Source organism: Arvicanthis niloticus, chromosome 7, assembly GCF_011762505.2.
Source record: "Arvicanthis niloticus isolate mArvNil1 chromosome 7, mArvNil1.pat.X, whole genome shotgun sequence".
Lineage (NCBI taxonomy): Eukaryota > Metazoa > Chordata > Mammalia > Rodentia > Muridae > Arvicanthis > Arvicanthis niloticus.
The window spans coordinates 36,121,423-36,131,707 of NC_047664.1; positions in this window are offsets into that span (position 1 = coordinate 36,121,423).

Here is a 10,285-nt window from a genome sequence, read left to right on the forward strand (position 1 = left end):
CATCTGGCTTTTATGTAAGTGTTGGGGATTTGAACTTAGCTCCTGATGCTTGAATGACAAGCACTTTATTGACTGAGTTATCTCTCCAGCTCCTCTCAAGGTCGTTAAGGATCTGTAAAGTCCAAGGCACCAATAGGTTTGGTTGTCTTATAAGGGCTTCTTTCTGCTTCTAAGATGTTACATTAATGCAGTGTCTCCTGGAGAAGCAGTGTCCTTACCTATCAGGAGGCTGAAGGGCAAGAGGGCTGAAATCCTTCATTAAGGCCCTTTTTATAGGCATCAAGTCCCATTCATAAGGGTGGAGCCTCAAACAGATCCTGTAAGGTTTGTTGTTGTTGTTTTTTATTTCTTGCAGACAGGATTTCTGTGTAGCCTTGCCTGTCCTGGAACTAACTATGCAGACCAGAGTGTCCTGGACCTCAGACATTCACCTATTTCTGCCCCCTGAAGGGGTTAAAGGCATGAACCCCCAAACCTGGCTTATAATCTGTCTTCTCAACAAGAGACTTCCCACAATTGGGATTCTAAACCTGGGTTCACAAAGAGATGCTGAGATCTATGTACCCTTTGAATTGTACAAGAAGGTGCAGGGAACACATTTCAGTAGAGAGGCTCAAGACTCTCATCCAGTTCTGAACAAAGCAGTTCCCTGAAACCCCAGTCCAGGGCTGAGGTAGAAAGATTGAGCGATGGAGATCAGACTGGGTTACATAACAAGAACTAATCTAAAAGAAAGAAAAGAGTGTTTTCCCCAATGCTAAAAACTGCTCATGGCACCTTGCAGAAACTTCTCTTCCCTTTCAGCTAAAAAAGCCCAAGAACCTCTAATGGTGGACAGCTTGGCTTGAGACAGGTTGGGAGCAGGCAAAATGCACATCACACGGCATGAGATAGAAATCTATTTTCAGTTACAGCTGGTTGGGGCTAGAGGGGAGCATTCTGCAAAGGATGTCACTTAAGCTGGCTGTGATGGACTGGAGGGTCTGAGAGTGTAGCAAAGATGTGGTAGAAGGTACAGAAAGTAGAACCAGGAATGCACCTAACACCTCATTGTCCTCATCAACTATCCTGCCTCAAAGGAAAGCCTGTTTGCGGCAGTCAGTACTGGACTCACTCTCATTAGCCTGGTTGTTAATTTTTTTTTTCCTTCTCTTCCTGGATCAGCAGCAGGAGTGGAGAGGGCGGGGGAGGGGGGAATGAGCTGGGTTTGTGACATCAACCTTCACCAGCAGTTCTTTGTCCCCTCTGTTGAATTATTCATCCTGCAAGATAAATTATTAATTTTCAATTTCGTACAGCAAATGCCAGGCACACAGGTAGAAATGGAGTGTGAGACCCTGGGCTCAGAGCCATAGACCTCCCAGGGTTCCCTGAAGCTTAGGCTATCAGGGCCAAAAAATTATGCAGGAATCCATAAGGGGCTGGCATTGGAATGTTCTTGGCTGAAGACGAAGTTGGTGTACGATTAGGGTGTCCCTGAGGTGGCTGGGCTCCATTGTCTGCCGTCTTTTGGGCCCCATTCTCTCTGCCGTCTTAGCCAAGCACCCTGGTGGGCATTGCACAGCCAGTGTGGGCTCAAGCGGCAGTCGTTGGAGACTTTTAGGTTCAGTTTAGAGTCCTGACTTGATACTTCAAGCATTCTGCTTTCTCAGCTTCATCTCTATTAATATGGAACATTATAAAATTATTTTACTTTTAAAATTTTATGTGGATTGGTGTTCTGCTTACATGTATGTCTGTACTCCTCTTGTGTTGGGTGTCTATAAAGGCCAGAAGAAGGCATTGGATGCCCTGGAATTGGAGTCATAGATGGTTGTAAGCCACCAGGTGGGTGCTGGGAATCCAAGTTGGGTCTTCTAAAAGAGCGGCCAGTGATCTTACCTGCTGCACCCCTGCCCAGTCCACCATTCCTCTTCCTTGGATACCGGTCTGTGTACTGCTGCTTGTTGGTAACATGTTTGGCTCCTACCCACTACACACAGTAGCACAGCCCTGTCCCCTGCTCCAGTAGCAACTATCAAAACCATCTCTAAACATTAGAGAATGCCCTGGTCTCCTGGTAGGGAACACAGGTCCCATTTGAGAATGAGTAAACACTTTCATTTGTTTGGGTTTTGTTTGTTTCTTTAATTATTTCTTTTACGTACATGTGTGTTTCTCCTAGAAGAGTGTCTGTACACATGTGTGCCTACTGCATTCAGGATCAGAAGAGGATGTCAGATGCCCTGGATCTGAAGTTCTAGACAGCTGTGAGTCTCCATGTGGGTGTTAGGAATTGAACTCACATGCTCTACAGGAGCAGTAAGTGCTCTTCACCACAGAGCCGTCTCTCCAGCTCTGTTTTGGTTTTTTGAAATAGGGTCACTCACTGTATAACCCAAGCTGGCCTCAAACTTAAGATCCTGTTGCTTAAATCCAGAGAATATAAGGGAGAGACTCAACACTCAGCTCCTTTGTAGGGCTGGATTTGTGGAAAGATATTATGTAAATTTCATCTTATCATGGAATATCTTGGTTTCTCCATCTATGGTAATTGAGAGTTTTGCTGGGTATAGTAGCCTAGGCTGGCATTTGTGTTGTCTTAGGGTCTGTATCACATCTGCCCAGGGTCTTCTAGCTTTTATAGTCTCTGGTGAGAATTCTGGTGTAATTCTGATAAGTCTGCCTTTGTATGTTACTTGACCTTTTTCCCTTGCTGCCTTTAATATTCTTTCTTTGTTTTGTGCATTTGGTATTTTGAGTATTATGTGACAGGAGGAATTTCTTTTCTGGTCCAATCTATTTGGAGTTCTGTAGGCTTCTTGTATATTCATGGGCATCTCTTTCTTTAGGTTAGGGAAGATTGCTTCTATAATTTTGTTGAAGATATTTACTGGCCCTTTAAGTTGGGAATCTTTGCTCTCTTCTATACCTATTATCCTTAGATTTTTTTTTTTTTTTTTTTTTTTTCTCGAGACAGGGTTTCTCTGTGCAGCCTTGGCTGTCCTGGAGCTCACTCTGTAGACCAGGCTGGCCTCAAACTCAGAAATCCACCTACTTCTGCCTCCCAAGTGCTGGGATTAAAGGCATGGGCCACCACCGCCCGGCTATTATCCTTAGTTTTGGTCTTATTGTGTCCTGGATTTCCTGGATGTTTTGTGTTAGGAGCTTTTGTTTTGTACATTTTCTTTGACTGTTGTGTCAATGTTTTCCATGGTATCTTCTGCACCTGAAATTCTCTCTTCTCTCTCTTGTATTCTGTTGGTGATGCTTGCATCTATGACTCCTGATCTCTTTCCTAGGTTTTCTATCTCCAGAGTTGTCTCCCTTTGTGTTTTCTTTATTGTTTCTATTTCCATTTTTAGATCCTGGATGGTCTTGTTCAATTCCTTCTCCTGTTTGTGTTTTTCTGTAATTCTTTAAGGGATTTTTGTGTTTCCTCTTTAAGGGCTTCTACCTGTTTACCTGTGTTCTCCTGTATTTTTTTTTTTAAGGGAGTTATTTATGTCCTTCTTAAAGTGACTAATCATCATCATGAGAAGTGATTTTAGATCCAAATCTTGCTTTTCCGGTGTGATGATGTATCCAGGACTTGCTATGGTGGGAGAACTGGGTTCTGATGATGCCAGGTAACCTTGGTTCTGTTGCATTTGTTCTTAAGATTGCCTCTCGCCATCTGGTTATCTCTAGTGCTACCTGCCCTCGATGTCTCTGACTGGAGCCTGTCCCTCCTGTGATCTTGGTTGTGTCACAACTCCTCAGAGTCTAACTGTCTCTGTGATCCTGTGATTCTGGGATCCTGGGAACCTGAGATTCTGGGTGTGTCAGAGCTCCTGGGAGTCAAGCTGCCTTTGGGATCCTGAAATCCTGTTGTGACCAAGCTCTTGAGATCCTATGATCCTGGGCATGTTAAAGCATCTGGGAGTCAAACTTCTTGTGGATGTTGTGGGACTGAGTGCAAAGCTAGTCAACACTCTTTGAGTTTCTTTTTATAATCTTTTGTTTATGTTTTGTTTTTCTAAACATGGTTTCTCTGTGTAGCCCTGTCCTGGAACTCACTGTGTAGGTTAGGCTGGCCTTGAACTCACAGTGATCCACCTGCCTCTGCCTCCCAAATGCTGGAATTAAAAGTGTACACCACCACTGCCTGACATCTTTTTATAATCCTTTTGATGGGGAATCAGAATACTAGTGACTAAGCTGAGGTGATACTCAGACAAGATCAGGGGTCTTGGAGGGCTCTGTTAGGTAGACCATGAGTGCTTGGTCTCCTGCTGTAGCCTCTACGATGTCCAACTTACTCTGAGACTTTTCTCTTGTTTTATTTTGTTGTTTTGTTTTTCCTGATTTTGTTTTTGTTTATTTGAGATAGGGTCTCTTCGGACCCCCTGGAGGAGTAGTCACAGGCAGTTAGGAGAGATACTGGGAGCTTACTGGGAGCCTCTGGAGGAGCTCTGAACCAACTCTCTTACACCCTGTCTTGTTTTTTGTTTTTTGTTTTTTTTTTTTTTTTTTTTTTTTTTTTTTTTGTTTTTTGTTTTTTGTTTTTAAATAAAAAGTAAGCAAACAAGTCTCATGTAAGCAGAGGCTGGCCTTGAACTTGCAATTCTTCTGTTTGGGATTGAAAATTGTCCAGATGCTGGGATGACAGGCTTGTACCAGCATAACCTACTTACACTGGAAATTTCTTATTTTTTAATGCATGAAGTAATGGTTCTCTTTTGAGTTTAACTTTGGATTTTGGTTCAGAAAATCCACCTTAAATTCCTTTGGACAATGAGAGGGAGCAATTGCTTCCTTTAGCCGGATGCCCAAGCAATATGTCAAGTTTCAGGTTTGATTGATTCAACAAGTCACCCATATTCCCAAAGACCAGTTCTGCCTCTTTGCTCTGGCAAAGGCAGTGAGTGATATGACTGCTTCATTGTTGGATCTTAGAAAGCCTTCTACTACTGATGGAAGTGTGCTCTTCTCTTCAGAGCAGAAGGAACACATTTACTCTCAGATTCCAAGTTAGACTCCTGAGAGTCACTGGGTGAGCCATGTAGGTCACATGCCTGCTCCACAATTAGTGTGACTCTGCAGTAAAATAGATGTGCTGGTTGGTGTTTAACCCTGGGACTTGGGATGGTCCATCCCTGGGACTTAGGCTGAAATTGTATCTCAGATGCATACAACTTTGCATACAAATGAAGGTTTAAGTACCATCAGCACCCATTGACTGTTTCAGAAACCAATCTCCAAGGCTGCAGTGGGAAACAGGCTATATTGATTGGTCCTGGGACTTAGCTTACCCTTGGAGTTAGTGGCATGCAAAAACTGTGGTTGCCTCACCCAGCCACACAGAGTGGAAGCTGGGGAGAGCTGGATTCCCTATCCTAAAATAGAGATGCTGACAAAAACAGAGTAAATAATGCTGGTCAAGCAGGAATGGAGGGTGGACGTTCACTGCAAGAGGCTGAGAGAGGCAGTGTAGACTGGTGCTAGGATATCTGTCACATGAACCAGATACTTCTGGTGCACCCCTCTGATCTCTCCTTTATTCCAATCAGAGATACAACTCTGAGGTACAACTTGACATCACTTTGCCTCTCCATCCTATGCCACAGGGGTGTGAAACACCTGCCAAGCTAAATACTCATCCATATGTAAGTAGGGAGGGTTAGACAATGGCTGATCAGTACCTTACCCAACAGGGGTAGGTATTGATGGATTAATGTGTTGCCCTTTGTTACTTACAGGGAATGTTTCCAAGATGTTTTTCCTCAGGCTGTTCAGAAGGTCTCCAAGGGTTGAGCCATTAGTTACCATATTAGGACCATTGTTTAGCTTAGCTGTGTGTGTGTGTGTGTGTGTGTGTGTGTGTGTGTGTGTGTGGGTATGTAGAGTTCAGAAGACAATGTCAAGTGTCATCTTCAGGAATGTCATCCGTCTCCTTTGTGACAGGATTGCTCACTGGCCTGGAGTTCACAATTAGGTTAGGTTGGCTGGCCAACAAGCCCCAGGGATCTGCTTGTCTCTACCTTCCCAGAGCTGGGATTACAAGGGTGTACCACCAGCCCTGGCTTTTTACATGGGTGCTGCAGATAGTACTTAGTTCCTCACATTTGCAAAGCAAGCACTTAATAGATTGAACTATTATGTTAGCCCCCTGGCTTATTTTAATTGTATCTCATTTTCATACATTTCCCTCAAACTTACTGTGTAGTGTTAAATGATCTTAAACTTTTCTTTCTTTCTTTCTATTTTATTTTATTTTTGAGACAAGGTTTCACTATGTAGCCCCGGCTGGCCTGTAACTTACTATGTGGATCAGCCTGGCTTCTGACTCACAGAGATCCTCCTGCCTCTACCTCCTAGTGCTGGGATCTATGCCTGGCTAATATGATGCTGGAGACTGAACCTTGGCTTTGTGCACTCTAGGCAAGCATGCTACCAACGGAGCCACATCCCTTACTCTGAGCACATTCCTTACTCCCATATTTTTGTTTTGTTTTGTTTTCGAGACAGAGTCTTACTATGTTAACATTGGTTCTTCTGGAACTCACTGTATAGAACAGGCTGGCCTTGAACTCACAGAGATTCTCTTGCCTCTGCCTTCCGAGTGCTGGATCAAAGGTATGCACCACTGCACCCTCCTCCTTATTTCTGTTTTTATTCTTTGTCTGTCCTGTCCTTCTGTTCCCTTGTGTCATTTCTTAATAACACCTGACTACTCAGAAGCCTTGTATCAGACCTGCATTCTGGGTAACCAAGGACAATCCAGATTCTGAGTAACCAAGGACAATTAAGATTCTGATACTCTGAAGTTCATTTATTCACATTTGTTTTCTCTGAGTGGTGTGTGTGTGTGTGTGTGTGTGTGTGTGTGTGTGTAGCATGCACATGCTACAGAGATCTAAGAGATCTGGCTGCTAAGATCTGCTAAGCATCTGGCTGCTAAGAGATCTGGCTGGCCTGTCTTTAAATGTATAGATAACATATAAAAATATGTTTGGGAGTCTGAGGATATAGAGGAGTGGTAGATTATTTATTATGCATAAGACCCTTGGTTCAGTCCCCAGCACACACAGGAAAGGTAGGTTTTGTACCTTCACATTAGTGTTCTGGCTTTAGATCAGGAGCTGAAAGTTAAGAGTTTAGAATCCTTCCTGGAAGGAGGTAACAGCCTACCAGTTCTTGTAGTTCTTGTATCTGGGAAGACCAGACAGATGGCAGAAGTGTCCCAAGATGAACTGCTGTCCAGAGTGGTTGTCAAGGACTTACTTTTGGCCTTGCAGGCTTTATCAAGATGCCACTAGCCAAACAGGGAAGGCTGCCCTGACTCCAACTGAGTTTCTATGATTCAGACATCTGAGGACACCACCATGCCCCTGAGCACATTGTACTTGCTTAGGGTAGCTTGCCAGCAAAGGCAGAAAACAGCCTTTGTGGAGATCCTGAGGGAGGGACTGAAGCATGGCTTACCACCTTGTCTGTATGAGCCTCTCCTCCACTGACCACAGATGTATTATTACAATGCATCTCTGCTTCGTGCTACCCTGAACTCAGGCTCCTTTCCTGGTGCCTGCTGATAATCCCTGACACTGTTTGGAGGAATGCGTCACTTTCTCAACTGTCTGGCTCTTGCTGCACCGAGTACTGCACCTCCTTTGGGATAAGGTTGTTGGTCACTTGCCCAGAATAAAAATCCTCCCTGTTCTTGCTGATGGCCAAAGAAGTTTCTTCCGTGTTTTCACAATACAAAACCACGCAGTGTCTTCAAGCATCAAGGTGCTTGCTTTATACGCGTCTAGCAGACTGTCCACTTATGAAGGAGGCAGGGCTGTATGGTACTGATTAACCCAGACCAATGTTTTTCGGTGGCTACCACGGCAGTTGAAGGGCTTGTGTGAAACTCCTTTAACTTCCCCCAGCTAATTCCTCTGAACTCCAAGAAGTCTTTGCCATCTCCAACTGAGCAATGTTCCTTCTCTAAGTTCCCAGGTTGCCCAAAATAAACTGTAACACATTGCTGTGTGCCCATCTGCTTGTGTTTGTCTCCTGCAGTAGGTGAGAAATTCCTAGACACTCAGGCCTCGTTCTCACTCCTCAGGCCCCTAGAGCCACATAGAGAAGGTGCTTGGTTGAGTGGTTAAGTAAATGGAGTTCGGTTGTATGGCGATCCTTTAGCGCATGTGAAACCTTGGGTTCAATTCTTGTCACTGTCCCTATCCTCCACCCACCCCAAAGACTTTCACATGTCAGGATGCCTGAATGGGTAAAGTCATCTGCCACCAAAGCCTGATGACCCCAGTTTGATTCCTGGGACCCACATGATTCATAGAGAGAATCAGCTTCTGCAAGTTGCCCTTTGACCTCTGCACACTACATACCTCTTTCCCCCAGACAGATAGATAAAAGGGAATATTATATAATTCACATGTTAATGTGGCATACTGGTATTATCAAGTTATGTTAACATGAAATACATATTTGCATAGACAAATATCTTAAAATTCATGCAAACACAAATTGAAAGGCTATTATTAAATACGGGTAGAAAAGAAAAGAAACACAGTAACAGAAACACATCAGTGTTTGTTTCCCACAGCGCTTGCCTTGGGGCAGTGATGTCTTTCTAAGTAGCAGCACATGCTCTTTCTATCCTTTCACTTAGCATTACAACATCAACATTTTTTCAAATTGGAATGATGACCTTTGGAATGAAAAGGAAGTTTAGAAATGGTCCCATCTGCCTTCTTTATTTTTAGAGATTAGAAAAATTGATGTTCAGTAACGTGATTGGTTCCAAATCTCCCAATAAAATGACAACTCTAGTTAGTTAACTTTCTGACCTATGATGTCATCTTCCTGCCCCATAGCATTTGAGATCTCTTTGGTGAGTTCTCCATTATTGGTTCTAAATGAGAAAACACTTGGAAACTAGGATTCTGAGGCCAAGACTGATCAAAATTTGACTTGTGTATAATCATTTATTAGAGTTTAATGATGAAAAATTTCATAGTCTTGGGAGATGTCTCACACACTGCTGGTTGGAAAGTAAATTAGTATGACTACTTGGTTTTTTTTGTTTTTGTTTTTGTTTTTTGTTTTTCGAGACAGGGTTTCTCTGTGTAGCCTTGGCTGTCCTGGAACTCACTCTGTAGACCAGGCTGGCCTCGAACTCAGAAATCCGCCTGCCTCTGTTTCCCAAGTGCTGGGATTAAAGGCGTGCACCACCACTGCCCGGCGTATGACTACTTTGAAAAGCCAAAACTGTTCTAGAAGCCAGGTGGTGGCAGTGGCAGTGGCAGTGTATGGACAGCCTTTGATCCCAGCACTGGGAGGCAGAGTTAGGCAAATCTCTGTGAGCTTGAGGCCAGTCTGGTCTAGAAAGAGAGTTCCAGGACAGACAGGGCCACACAGAGAAATCCTGTCTTGAAAAACAAAACACCAACCAACCAAAAGTAAGCTATTTTAGAATCTGTGATTCATTCCAGCCCATTTGTCCATCAGAAATGCAGGGAGGCACTGAGATCGCTGAATTGGGTAAGGCAGAGTCCGTGCTGCTAAGTCTGCTGACCCGAGTTCCAGCCCTGCAGCCCATATGGTAGAAAGAAAAAATTGACTGATGCAAATTGTCATCTTCCTTCATATGTGTGCACATGCCTCCCTCTTCCACTTTCCATAAAAGAGATGAGTCCTTAGGTTGAACAAACATCACATATGTACAAGGATTCTCAGTACTTTCTTATTAATGATGCCAGAAATTGGATACAATCTCTATGTCCACCCTCAGCAAATGCACAAATAATTTTGGTCTATTCATAAAAAAACAACAAAGCTGGGGCTGGAGCCATGGCTCAGAGGTTAAGAACACTAACTGACTTTTTTCAGAGGTTCTGAATTTAATTCCCAGCAACCACATGGTGGCTCACAACCATCTGTAATGAGATCCGATGCCCTCTTCTGGTGTGTCTGAAGACAGCAACAGTGTACTCACATACATTAAATAAATAAATCTTAAAAACAAAACAAAACAAAACCTCAAAAAACAAAAGCAACAACAATAAAGCAACTGCCTGGGGCTGGAGAGTTGGCTCAGCAGTTTAGGGCACTGGCTGTTCTTCCAGAGGATCCAGGCTTGCTTCCCAGCACCCACATGGTGCCTCACAACCATCTGTAACTCCAGTTCCAGGGGATCTGAGACTCTGTTCTGACCTCCAGCCACACGTGTGGTCCACACACATACATCCATGCAACATACCATACATAGAAAATAAAATCATTCTTAAAGGTTAATTTAAAATTACTACACCACAAG